Here is a 14,087-nt window from a genome sequence, read left to right on the forward strand (position 1 = left end):
TTTCATTTTTTGAAGAGGACTCGTTTCCTGTAGGGGACCTCAAGTGGGTAAACCTGAGTGGTTGTGGAGTGTCTAGAGACAAATTGAACCCAAAACATTGGAAAAAAGATACCGTGATAACGGTGAGATGGCCTGACAAAAAGGGCCAGTATCAGCTCTACCCTGCGAAAATTCTTAAAATGTCAGGTAAGTTAAGTTTTTGGACCGCAGTGAAAATCCTTTTAAAATGTTTATTTTGCTCGCTGTCACTGTTCCCAACTAATAAGTTAGTCGTTGCTAACATCTCAGGACGGTCGACGTTATTCACTCACATTTTCATTTTTTTTTTTTGTCATACAACAATAAGAGTGTAAGTAACGTTACAGAATTTCATACTGTAGTTATGTTTTTATTTGCGTAAAAAACGGTGTTTTTGCAAAATAAAAATAAAACTTTCGCCCTGAGGCGTCAAACATTGACCTAAACTAAGCGAGTGACGTCAAACAGGCACGATATATATATCTAATAGCGTGAAAAGCTTTTAAGTGGATAAATTCAAATAAAAAATATTTAACTTTTTTTGGTGTTTTTATGCAATCAAACAAACTGTGCAGTTTTATCAAGCCCACAGATTCTGCTCTACTGTCAAATGCTTAAAAAATTAAACCGCTTTTAGGAGAGGTTTCAATGTAATTTTGCACACATTTATTTTCCAAACAGCTGATAAGCACAGTCTGATCAAATTAAGAGATCAGCTTATAAAGGGCTATGAAAGCGAAGAGGACTGTGGTCGTGGAAAAAGGAAGAGAAAAGCTCTTTGCATCTCTTCTGATGATGAAGAGCCTGCGGAGAAGGACATAATTAAGAAAAAGGTATGTAACATGTGTTTAAAATAGTATCCAATTAAATTTATATAATTTAACCTGTAATATTGTAACTCTGCTAAGAAAAATTATATACTGTGATCTTCTACACTTTTAAGCCTGAAAAGAGGCCTAGTCTCTTATCAAAACTGCTGGAAAAGCGCAAGGAGCAGTTAATTGTAAGTGAATGCATCACGATTTAGTGCATGATTATAGATATTGTTAGCTGTAAATGGGTACATACATTGTAACAGTTTGTACTACCAATATTATATGTGTATAGGGCAGTACAGCTGTACAGGAATGCACAAATTGCTGTGCCTTGAAAGAAAAAATAAAGCAGCTGGAAGAAGACAACATAAGAGTAGTTCTTCACTTGGACACCATAAATGGTAAACAACATTTCAGGCCTTCTTTGTAGTCTATGTACAGATAGTGCATTGTTATAATTGATAGAGATTTATAGGGGCTCTTTACATCTGGCCACTTCATGCGTTTAATCTATTCGATCATGAAAAGATCAGGTGTAAATGCTCTCCATAATGCATTCGAGGCAGATTTAATTCCAATCGCTCAAACCACTTCAGGAGGGGGTCTGGGCCACTTTCCAGACAAAACTGGTGTAAATGCATCTGGTTTATGAAACCACATATTGTGAAAACCACATATACACAATTGTATTCCTCCCAACAATGCTAAAAAATAAATGTGTAAGAGTGTGTTATAAGCTATATGTCATGTAATAAAGCACAATTTATGAATCCCTGTTTCAGAGTTGAAGAGCATGGTGTGTGCGCTGAAAGGGGACTTAGAAGAAAGAAGTGCCCCTTCAAAGCATCAAAAACCAGCCATATTTGCACATCCACACTCATCGCAAGACAACCAGGTGGAACCCCTTGAGGATGATGTAAGTTTAGTTGTTTTTAAGCACAATTGGTTGATAAAATAAAATTGTAAAAGCTGAGTACATTTCTTACTATTTTGTCATAAGGATTCAAATATTTTGACATAAATAGAATCTTTTATTAACTAAAAACGTGGGCAGGTACTCTTTAACCTGTTAGCCTGCACCAGAACGACCTCGTCCTCAAAGCCTCTCCACTTGCACGTGTCAGTGATTATGAATAGATTAAATGAAAAAAATGTAATCTTGACAAACTATGTATCATTATAAAGATCTAAGCCCCAAGCATCGACGACAGATTGCTGTTTTTCAATGGAAAGCTTATAAAGACTGTATTTGCTACATTTGTGTAAGCAGTACACATAAAAAAAAATAAGCAATGAAAACGCTGTACATACCAGATCCGTCGTAATAACGAGTCATAAACACATCCACAGCTGTAAATCCCGGTTTAGTTAGGAAGGTAAGGGTCCACTGAATGACATCTCATGAAGCACGTTTAGTCCAACAAAGCAATAACGTTGTTATATGGATCATAATTCCTTTGTTTACATTTCATTTCTTCAGCGACAGAATTGTTTGTGTCCGTTATGGAATAACTCACGGCCGGAAACTGCAACTTGGTAGAAAAAACATGGCATGGTTTTGCAGCGTACAGTGTCACAAACAGAATGAGGCGATCCACCAGAAAAAAGAATGAATGAAAAATAGGCGAAAGATAGTGTATTTGAATTTGGCGCTTTCTCCTGTGGGCTCGTGACGCGCTCTGACGCACCTGTCAGCTGATGGAGGCGGAGCTTACAGCGATCGACTTTTCTTTGTTTCTTTTATTTTTCAACAGTTTTTATATATGTGAGAGTGTGTTTTATGTTGAATGTGAATGTATATGCAAAAAGTTAGTCTAGATCTCTGCTTTTTACAACTGCTTCACAATTAATATAGAGACGGTATGACTAATTCACACACGCAATCACTGGTACTGGTACTGTGCTAATTTATCTTTATCTGATCCTTATTTATCTCTTACACTGAGATCTGTAAGAAATGTTACGAACATAGATAAGATAACTGCTGATAGTGAGCTATGATGTCAGATCGCTCTCTCAACAGGAAAAAATATCCCACCTTTAATAGTCAATCATATTTACAGTACAAACCTTGTCAGTGAACTATGAGGGCAAAAAAAACAAAACAGAAACAAAATAATTGTTCATTAATCGTAAATCGAGGTAAAATATTCAATTAATCGAGGTTTCAATCATCCAGCCCTACTTTGCATTAACTAATGTTAACGAATACAACTTGATTTTGATAATATATAAGTTAATGTTGAAATTAACATTAACGAAGATTAGTAAATGCTGTAGAAGTATTATTAATTTTTAGTTCATGTTAACAATAGTAGTTAACTAATGTTAACTAATGAAACCTTATTGTAAAGTGTTACCATTTTTTTAAATGCCATTTTGGATGTTCTACTATTATTTTATTATGTTTTAGGTGACCATTGCTGATGGCGTTACAGTTAACAAAATACAGCTTATGCGATGCAACCATCAGAGACCTTCAAAACTTGTGTGTGATCTGCTTGGGGTGATGTTCACAATGGAGGAGCTGTCAACACACTCCTTAACTGGATTAAAGGGAGGTGCATCAGAGAGTGTGAAACCTTCCTTGAATAAGAAGCATGTCAATGCCATTTTTGGTATGATACTTCATACATTATTTTTTATTCATTATATTGTGTACAGTTGTGTTAATTGTCACTAAATATCTCTCATAATAGTTTTTAATTAATTTTTAGAGTACACTTTAAAGAAGTTTCCTTCTTCAAATATTAACGAGCTAAGAGTGGCAGCAAGAAATAAATTAAACAATGCAAGCAAGCTGTTCAAGAAAGGGTAGGTTAAGACAGCAATTTTTGATCTTGGGCAAGTGATAGAATATTTGCCTTCCTATGACTTGAGTTTGAGCTGGTTCTAGCTGTTTGTCTGAGCAATGGAAGACGAGGGTATAATTTCAAATCGCAAATATGTGTAGAAGAAAAAAACATATCTCAATGTCAGATTTTTCCAAGATATAAAGCAAAATTTGCCTGTGAATGCTTTATATAAATACAATATAGTTAGGTCAAAATCCCGGTGATCACTCATATCAATGTTATATATTTCGTTATATCGTCCAGCCATAAAACTAACACCTAGTTTTTTTGTCAGTTCTCTTTTAAAAACATCCAATTATGCTTAATAAACCAATAACGCACACCGGAGTAAGGTCGACTTTTTAGATTTTTGTCTCTTACTACAATTTCGTGCAGTATGTAAATGCATTAACCTGAGTTAAAAAAAATAGTTTTGTGACTTCTGCTTTATGCTGATGTATTGTGTGTTTGTGTATTTACAGATCTTACCAAATTCTGGATGAGGAGTAAAGGAAGGATGTTGGATACAATTTCTGACTTTTCTATAAATCTATTTTAAAATACATTGTTTTATTAGTTATCTCTTTAGTGCATTAAATGTTATTACTTTGGACCCCAGTAAAAGAAATTTGTTAAATGTGTTCAATCAGATGGGAAAAGGTAATAATAATACAACTGCCAAATCTTTTACTGTATGTCCTTATAGGTTTATTAGTCAATTTGGGTTCATTTTCTGCCTTTTGATTTTATTGCTTTGTATCTGACAAATTATATGAATCAGAAATCATTAAATAACGTGACTGTCACATCCACACAAGGAGAGGAGAAGACGGGTAAGTATTTTCGTGAAGCTTTATTAGCATAGCACTATAACAGAGCAGATAAGTGTGGTCACAGACGGTGAATCTTCAAGCACTGATCAACTGGTGAGTTCAAGTACAGAGCTAAGCCAGTACAACAAAGAGTCACTTCCCTTAATCGATGTGTCTGAATCTCCACAGAGCCACAACTATGGTCCACAAGGAGCAGGCAGAAGATCCACAAAGAATGTCCATGCAATCTTGATTCCAGCCGGTGAGTGAGTGAGTGAGGTGAGTATTTAAAAGGTGTGGTGATTGCTGGTGCAGGTGCAGGTAATTAGTATTCAGGTGACGGTTCACGTGGGCGGTGCATGGGAGATCGAGTGGATGGTGACTGGCAATGGTGACTGGGGCTGAGGGAACGAGCTGAGGGTGTGACACTACCCCCCCCCCCCTCACGGGTGGCTCCAGGCACCCTAGAGCGGCGACGGGGACGACCACGACCTCTGGGAGCCGGGCGGTCCGGGTGTTGTCGGTGGAACTCTTCGAGGAGAGCCGGATCCAGGATGTCATTGCGTGGTACCCCCCGACCTCTCCTCGGGACCGAACCCCTCCCAATCTATGAGGTACTCCAGGTGGCCGTTCCGCCGCCGGGAGTCGAGGATCTCTTGGACCTGGTAGATGCTGTCTCCGAGGATCTCGGGTTGGTCTGGAGGGGGAGGCGGTTCCGGTTCTGTGGAGGAAGGAGAAACTGGATCAGTGTGACGTTTTAACAGTGAGACGTGAAACGTGGGTGAAATCCGGTAGCGTGGTGGTAGGTCCAGGCGGTAGGTGACGGGATTTATCTGGGAATGGATGGTGAACGGCCCTATGTAGCGGGGACTCAGCTTTTTGCAGGGCAGTCGGAGGCGGATATCCCGAGTGGAGAGCCAAACCTTGTCTCCAGGTAGATAGACGGGATTAGGCGATCTGCGGCGGTTAGCGGTCTCTGTATGCCTCCGAACTGCCCGTTGGAGATGGATGTGAGCTGAGTCCCACACCCTCTCGCTCTCCTGGAACCAGTGATCTACCGCGGGCACCTCAGAGACTTCTCCTGACCAGGGAAACAGCGGTGGTTGATAGCCTAAAACACATTGAAAAGGGGTTAAGCCTGTAGTGGTTTGGCGAAGGGAGTTTTGGGCATACTCAGCCCACGGCAGATACTGGCTCCAGGTATCCTGGTGTTGGGAGCAGTAAGTACGGAGGTACCATGAGATTTCTTGAATCTTCCGCTCGGTCTGGCCGTTGGTCTGTGGATGATATCCAGAAGATAAACTGACGGATGTCCCGAGAAGTTGGAAAAACGCTCGCCAGACCCTGGAAATAAACTGAGGACCTCTGTCCGATACAATGTCCTCTGGAGTGCCATAATTCCGGAACACGTTGGTGAAGAGGGCTTCGGCGGTCTCGAACGCTGTGGGAAGACCTTTTAAAGGGATTAGTTTGCAGGATTTAGAAAAACGATCTACAACAACCAGAATGGTAGTGTACCCCCGTGAGGGGGGAAGGTCAGTGGCGAAATCCACCCCTAGGGGTGGGTCCAGGGTCGGCGAGGAATGGGCAGTGGTTGTAATTTACCCACGGGAAGTTGACGAGGTGTGGTGGTAACGGCGCAGACCGAGCATCCGAGGATGTACCGGGTAACGTCACGAACCATGTTCGGCCACCAGTACTTCTGCTGGATGAGCGAGAGGGTTCGCCTGCTGCCAGGGTGACCTGAGCCAGGTGACGTGTGCGCACTTTCCAGTAGAGGGAGTCGCTGGCTTGTGGGCACGTATATAAGACCCGTGGGAACCTCCGGAGGTGCAGGCTCCTCGAGGGTGGCGGCTCGAATTTCCTCGTCGATCTGCCAGAGGATGGACGCGAGGAAAACGGAGGGTGGCAGAATTGAATCAGGCTCGTTGGTGTCTGGTTCTGGTGAGTACATACGGGACAGGGCATCTGCTTTAGTGTTCTTGTGACCGGGCTGATACGTGATCTGAAAATTAAAGCGAGCAAAGAAGAGTGACCAACGAGCCTGACGAGCATTGAGTCTTTTGGCGTTCTGCAGATATTGGAGATTTTTGTGGTCGGTGACAACAGTGAATGGAAGCTGGGCTCCCTCTAGCCAGTGCCGCCACTCCTCAAGGGCGAGTTTAATGGCCAACAACTCACGGTCTCCGATACCATAATTGCATTCGTCAGGAGAGAGTTTCCTAGAGAAGTACGCACACGGATGGAGTGAGCAAGGTTCACCAGACCATTGGGATAACACGGCTCCAATGCCGTGGTTGGCCGCATCAACCTCTACGACGAAAGGCTTGGACGGGTCAGGATGTCGAAGAATGGGTGCTGAGGTGAAGAGGTGTTTAAGATGGCTGAAGGCCTCTCGAGCTTGGGATGTCCAGCGCAGCTGGCGCTGACCTCCTTTTAGGAGGGATGTTAGAGGAGCCGAGTGCAGGCTGTAGTTCTTGATTAAGCGTCGGTAGAAATTGGCAAAGCCAAGGAAACGCTGGAGTTCTTTCACCGTTGTGGGCTCCGCCCAGTTGGCCACAGCATCCACCTTGGCAGACTCCATCTGAACTCCCTCCGCAGAGATCACGTATCCGAGGAAGGAGACAGTAGTGCAGTGAAACTCGCACTTCTCAGCTTTTAGGTAGAGGTGATGGTCTCGGAGTCGTTGTAAAATGTGGCAGACATGGGTTTGGTGTTCTTCTATGTTCCGGGAGTAGATCAGGATATCGTCTATGTGGACAATGACGAATTGGTGGAGATAATCACGGAATATTTCGTTCATGAAACTCTGGAAGATGGATGGACTGTTAGCAAGTCCATAGGGCATCACCTGATATTCGTAGTGCCCGGCAGGGGTGATGAAGGCAGTCTTCCACTCGTCTCCCTCTCGGATACGGATCAGGTTGTAGGCACTGCGGAGGTCGAGTTTGGTGAACACCTTGGCTTCGCGCAGTTCCTCCAGAGCCGCCGGAACGAGTGGTAACGGGTAGGCGAACTTGACGGTGGCGTCATTGAGCACCCGATAGTCGATGCATGGTCGAAGTCCGCCATCCTTTTTGGGGACGAAGAAAAAACTGGATGCAGCTGGAGATGTGGATGGTCTGATGAACCCCTGATCGAGAGCCTCCTGGATGTATTCCTCCATCGCCACCTGCTCAGGACGGGAGAGTGGATATATTTTCCCATGCGGTAGCTTGGCACCTGGCAGCAGGTCGATACTACAATCCCAGGGCCGATGAGGCGGTAATCGGGCGGCTTGTTCCTTGCTGAACACATCGGAGTAGGAGGAGTAAAGGGCAGGTCTTCCTATGGAGGTGGAGTGCAATTGAAGGTGCGGTGGCGCAGACTGTGAACTCTGGACAGGTGAACGGTGAATGTGACTCTGGCATTCCGGGTCCCATGCCTGGATTTCCCCTGTGCTCCAGTTGATTTGTGGATTATGTTGGGCCAGCCACGGCCTACCCAGGATGACGTCAACGGTAGCGCGAGGAAGTACGAGGAGGGCCAGTTATTCCCGGTGTCCGTGGGGCAGAACAAGTTGTAGCTCGTGTGTCCTTCTAGTTATTTTGCCACCGCCTAATGGTGATCCCTGAATGGTAGTGATACGGTAAGTAGTCTCATTCTGGATGATGGGAATACGGTGCTTGGTTACGAAGTGAGATGAGATGAAGTTGCTGGCGGCTCCGGAATCCAGGAGTCTAGGAGTCGGTGATCATGGGTTCCTCCTGGTCTCGTTGGGGCGAGGGCGTTCTGGCCGATGGAGAGATGGCATATGAAGCCGGTGAGGCACAAGCCGAGAGGTGCTGAGCAACATTTATTGTCTTTCTAATGAATGTCTCTAGACTGACATTATCGTCGTAAATGACCATTTGCTTTCTGATCTGGGGTTTTAAACCTTTACGGTACGCAGCTAGTAGGGCAATTTGGTTCCAACCACTGGTGGCGGCTAATGTTCGGAAACGGAGAGTGTAGTCGTGTATTTCAGCGGCTCCCTGCCGGAGATTTAAGAGTTCATCATGGGTTGAGAGAGGAGTTAGAGCCACCCGAACACTTCCTGGAGGTGAGTGACGAAGGCGTCGAATGAGGATAGAACTGGACTTTTGGAGCTCCAAAGAGCCTCTGCCCATTGTAGCGCTCGTCCGGTGAGAAGAGAGATCACAAAGGCGACTTTGGTGGCCTCATTGGGGAATTTACAGGTATTTGCGTTGACGAACAGTGAGCACTGCAGAATAAACCCACTGCAGCCACTCGGTTCACCCGTATAGCACGTGGGACGTGCAAAGGGGTTGCTGTTGGTGGCGGAAGCACCGGTTTCGGTGGGTGGTGAAACTGACTGTAGTACTTGGCGGAGAGCAGTCACCATTTCGGTGAACGGGTCCGGAGCAGCTCCCTGAGCTGCAGCGTTAACATCCATGGGAGATATGAAGTTCCGTTTTTTTGGGGCTGGAATCCTGTCACATCCACACAAGGAGAGGAGAAGACGGGTAAGTATTTTCGTGAAGCTTTATTAGCATAGCACTATAACAGAGCAGATAAGTGTGGTCACAGACGGTGAATCTTCAAGCACTGATCAAATGGTGAGTTCAAGTACAGAGCTAAGCTAAGCCAGTACAACAAAGAGTCACTTCCCTTAATCGATGTGTCTGAATCTCCACAGAGCCACAACTACGGTCCACAAGGAGCAGGCAGAAGATCCACAAAGAATGTCCATGCAATCTTGATTCCAGCCGGTGAGTGAGTGAGTGAGGTGAGTATTTAAAAGGTGTGGTGATTGCTGGTGCAGGTGCAGGTAATTAGTATTCAGGTGACGGTTCACGTGGGCGGTGCATGGGAGATCGAGTGGATGGTGACTGGCAATGGTGACTGGGGCTGAGGGAACGAGCTGAGGGTGTGACACTGACAAGACTAAAATACAGTAAGAATACACTTCCAAATAAAAAAATAAAACAAAAATTTTCTGGACCAAAATTAAAAAAAAGTGTCAGTTAAGTTTTCAATCACATTTTCATCTTCAAACTGTCTTTTCAACTTGTGGCTGCTTGTTCAAATATAAATTCTAACTATTGCCTTAAAATAACATTAATGAATATATATGGTACATAATGAATTGTTTTGTTTTTTAAAACCTTTTTTCCAGCCAACTATACCCCCATGAAAAAAAAAGGACCTGAAGATGTGTTCTAGTTCAAATGCATTTGTGATAAGTAAATTTGTACAAAAAAAAAAAAAAAAAATACTTTTGTCAAACTAGTTTTAGTTTTACTTCCCAAATAAAATATGGATGAACATCTATATATGAAGTATTTGACTATGATCCCATGTCACACTTGATCTGCACTAAGCCAAATCGCAATGTTGATATGCTTTTCTTCGGAAGTCACGTTTAATCTTGTCTCACTGAAAATGTTACTACATTCGACAGGTGTGGAAAAATGGCTTGAGAAAAACGAGTTCTTGTGGTTGGAGATTTCTTTGTTACCCACCATTTTCTTCCGTGTGTAATGCATCTCACATTCACAGAACTTTGTTTTGGAAGCAGACTCAGGAAAGGAAGAGGGAAGTTAACAGGAAGTTTATTGAAAACAGTGAGCGGTACAGAAAAAAGCAGGTAAGTGAGATGCACAATGATAAATTGGAGAACTGGATTCTGGAGGTGAATGGAATGTTTTCACTTACAGGTGAGAGGACTGATGGATGATACGATGGGTGACAAGACAGATACAATGGAGAAGGAACAAGGACAAAGCTGGGAGATTGCTGGATGAGGTAAGGTAATGAGACCGGACAATGAGCTGGGGTAAGGTGTGTGTATTTATGATGGAGGTGATGAGTGTGATGATGAGGTGCAGGTCTGAGTAATCAGTATTCGGGAGAGGGAGTGCACTGTGATTGGCTGGTGTGAGAACCTGGCAGATCTATAAACAATAGAAATTGAATTTGAATTTGTATTGTTAATATATTTTGACATCCACTGTCTCCCATGCACAGATCTTATAGGGTTAGTTCACCCGAAAATTCTGTCAGTAATTAGTCACCCTCGTTTTGTTCCAACCCCGTAAGACTTTCGTTCATCTTTGGAACACAAATTAAGATATTTTTGATGAAATCCAAAACGCATGCGCGAGAACTGAGAAGATGAAGCTCACGATCATTTGATGGGAAAGTGAAATTTAAGCCATTAATTTTGCGGCATTGGTAAGGCACTTTTACGTTTTCTTGTTGGTTTCTCACGATTCGGACATCCAGGAAATGCACACTTTATAACCATTTTAAACACTACATCCAGACCAATCTATAATGGTAGATCCTGACCCATCGCTCTCATGAACTCACGTCAGTATGGAAGCATATGGGTAGCATTATTCAATTTGGGAAATGCAATATGTAAAATGGCAATGCATTTCTGTATTTACATTTACATTTTCCAATACATTTGTGCAACGTTTGGTGCAAAATGAAAATGAAAATTAAATTACATAGGTTTAATTTGCCATTTCATACACCAGTTTTGACATGTAAAATGAATGTTAATTTTAACGCTTTATAAGTTGCAAAATTAAAATGAAAATGTATTACAGAAATGATTAGATATGTCTATCACGTTCAAGCAAAAACTGTGGCAAAATGATCATTTAAATGCTATTTTTCTTAAATGCATTAACACTCAAAGTCAAGACACTTACGATTGCATTTTCATTCAATGACCCGCATATTCAATGAAGTGCATATTGAAAATGCATTCCGAGCAGAACAAATCTCCGCCCCCTCCCACCCTGTCAATCACTGCGTGAACAAGGCGGGGCTTACAGAAGGTCAAGAGACTCAAGTGAGAGAAAATGGACAAGACAGTTGGCCCGTGTACGTTTTGATCATTTCGGTTTATGGCTTCAATATTTCATTCGCACTTGTGGGCGGAGCTGAAACGCTGCTTTCATCTGATTGGTCGAATCGCTCCGCTTTCAGCTCTGTCTTTTTATTGTTTCAGGGCAGAATAAGAGTCAGTGCGAGTGAAGCAGTGTAATGTCTGAAACCACCGCTCACTGTTAATTAGCGTAATATTTGAATCAGATGTAGCTGGGCACATAATTTGTGCTGCTGAGACCTGCAAGAGACCCCATTAAATTATTGTATGAATATTGTCCCACTGATAAATACAGTGCAAATAGTTCTGTCTCCTTGGATAACAGTGAAGTGGAAATAAATATAGTTACATTTATGAAATAAAATTAAATAGGATTTTTTGGGAAGGTAAGTCTGGCCAGTTATACAAGCAACACGGGTCGGACGAGTCTGAAGATCTGAGCTGAATTGGGTGAAACATTTCTAGCCTGTATCAATTACTCTCATAATAAATAATAATAATAATGTTAACTGTATTTTTCGGTATAAGCCGCATCAGTCCAAAAATACGTCATGACGAGGAAAAAAACATATATAAGTCGAACTGGACTATAAGTCGCATTTATTCAGGACCAAGAGAAAACATTACCGTCCACAGCCGCGAGAGGGCGCTCTGGGGTAGGCTACATGAGCACTGAGCAGCATGAGCAGCATGAGCACTGAGCAGCATAGAGCTAATTTTACTATTTTTATTTAGAAATTTAACTATATTAATTTTTACAATTATTTATTAATGTCACACACACACATACCTAGTGCCTTTTGACTTAAAAGATGAGAGTGGTGAATGTTACAGACATGGAACTGTTCAGTCTATTATTGATTTTTATTTCCACTTCACTTTTATCCAAAGAGAGAGAACTATTTGCACTGTATTTATCAGTGGGACAATAATCATACAATACTACAACCTAGAAATAATTTGCAGGTATCGACAGCACGAATTATGTGCCCAGCTACATCTGATTCAAATATTACGCTAATTAACAGTGAGCGGTGGTTTCAGACATTACACTGCTTCACTCGCACTGACTCTTATTCTGCCTGAAACAATAAAAAGACCGAGCTGAAAGCGGAGCGATTCGACCAATCAGATGAAAGCAGCGTTTCAGCTCCGCCCACAAGTGCGAATGAAATATTGAAGCCATAAACCGAAATGATCAAAACGTACACCGGCCAACTGTCTTGTCCATTTTCTCTCACTTGAGTCTCTTGACCTTCTGTAAGCCCCGCCTTGTTCACGCAGTGATTGACAGGGCGGGAGGGGGCGGAGATTTGATCGGCTCGGAATACATTTTCAATGTGCACTTTAAATTTTGCTACATTCATTGCGGGACACCGAATGAAAATGCAATCGCAAGTGTCTTGACTGTGAGTGTTAATGCATTTAACAAAAATAGCATTTAAATGATCATTTTGCCACAGTTTTTGCTTGAACATGTTAGACATATCTAATCATTTCTGTAATACATTTTCATTTTAATTTTGCAACTTATAAAGCGTTAAAATTAATATTCATTTTACATATTAAAACTGGTGTAGGAAATGGCAAATGAAAATTATGTAATTTAATTTTCATTTTCATTTTGCACCAAAGGTTGCACAAATGTATTGGAAAATGTAAATGTAAATACAGAAATGCATTGCCATTTTACATATTGCATTGTCATTTTGCATATTACATCCCAAATTGAATAATGCTACCCATATGCTTCCATAACGCCAGAGGCCCACACTGAAGAAAGTTGATAGTTGAATAAAGTTGTTATTTATATATTTTTATTTTTTGTGCACAAAAAGTATTCTCATTGCTTGATTAACTTCTAGTTGAGCCACTGTAGTCAGACTATTTTAACGATGTCTTTACTAACTTTTCTGGGCCAGCAGGATGAAAATACCAAGAAGCCTATGAAGGAGTGAGGCGGCTCTCAAATTTCATCAAAAATATCTTAATTTGTGTTCAGAAGATGAACGAAAATGACGGGGTTGTAACAACATGAGCGTAAGTAATTACTGATAGAATTTTCATTTTTTGCATAAACTAACCCTTTAAACATTACATTTGATGATTTTGGACAACTTGTGACTGGCAAAAATGTCATTTCTAATTATCATCTTCTTTAATACAGAAAAGAGAGAGTGTGAAACCATCAGCTGTTTGCTGATTTATTTACTATAGGTAAATAGTAAAGTCGTAGTGAATGCCATCAATAAACATATAATGATTATATGGTATGTACTGTATATCTAATTTTTTTTTTGGTCCCCAGTCTGCTAAAAAAGACCTGTCCAGTGTATACCAACATGAAAAAAAAGAGATAATTCTTGGACTGAAAGAAAGTGAGTTCTATTGGCAAGTACATTTACAATCCAATGAATGTTTGTCTAACAAATGTCAGTATAACTCCCCAAATTAAATATGATAAATATTAAATGGATAATTAACTTACCAAAAAAAAAAATCTTATATCTGTCATCATCTACTCGCATGTTTTTTCAGACCTTTATGACTCTGTGGAACACAAAACGTGAACTTTGGAAGAATGTTCTGATTTGTTCTTACCATGAAGTGAAATATAACAGAGCCAATCTTTTTTTTAAATTGTAAAAGGAATAAAAAATAACCATAAAATAGGTCCAGTTTGAAACAATACAATAGCTTTAGGTGAATAAAAACCCTTTCTTGA

General features: G+C 41.4%; 1 protein-coding gene across 1 annotated transcript in view; it reads right to left on the reverse strand.

The window, feature by feature from the left end:
- LOC127987560 (uncharacterized) overlaps positions 1-14,087 on the reverse strand; it is a 1,055,570-nt gene that overhangs the window by 1,030,708 nt on the left and 10,775 nt on the right. The window lies entirely within an intron of this gene.

The sequence above is a fragment of the Carassius gibelio genome, chromosome B22, assembly GCF_023724105.1.
Source record: "Carassius gibelio isolate Cgi1373 ecotype wild population from Czech Republic chromosome B22, carGib1.2-hapl.c, whole genome shotgun sequence".
Taxonomy (NCBI): domain Eukaryota; kingdom Metazoa; phylum Chordata; class Actinopteri; order Cypriniformes; family Cyprinidae; genus Carassius; species Carassius gibelio.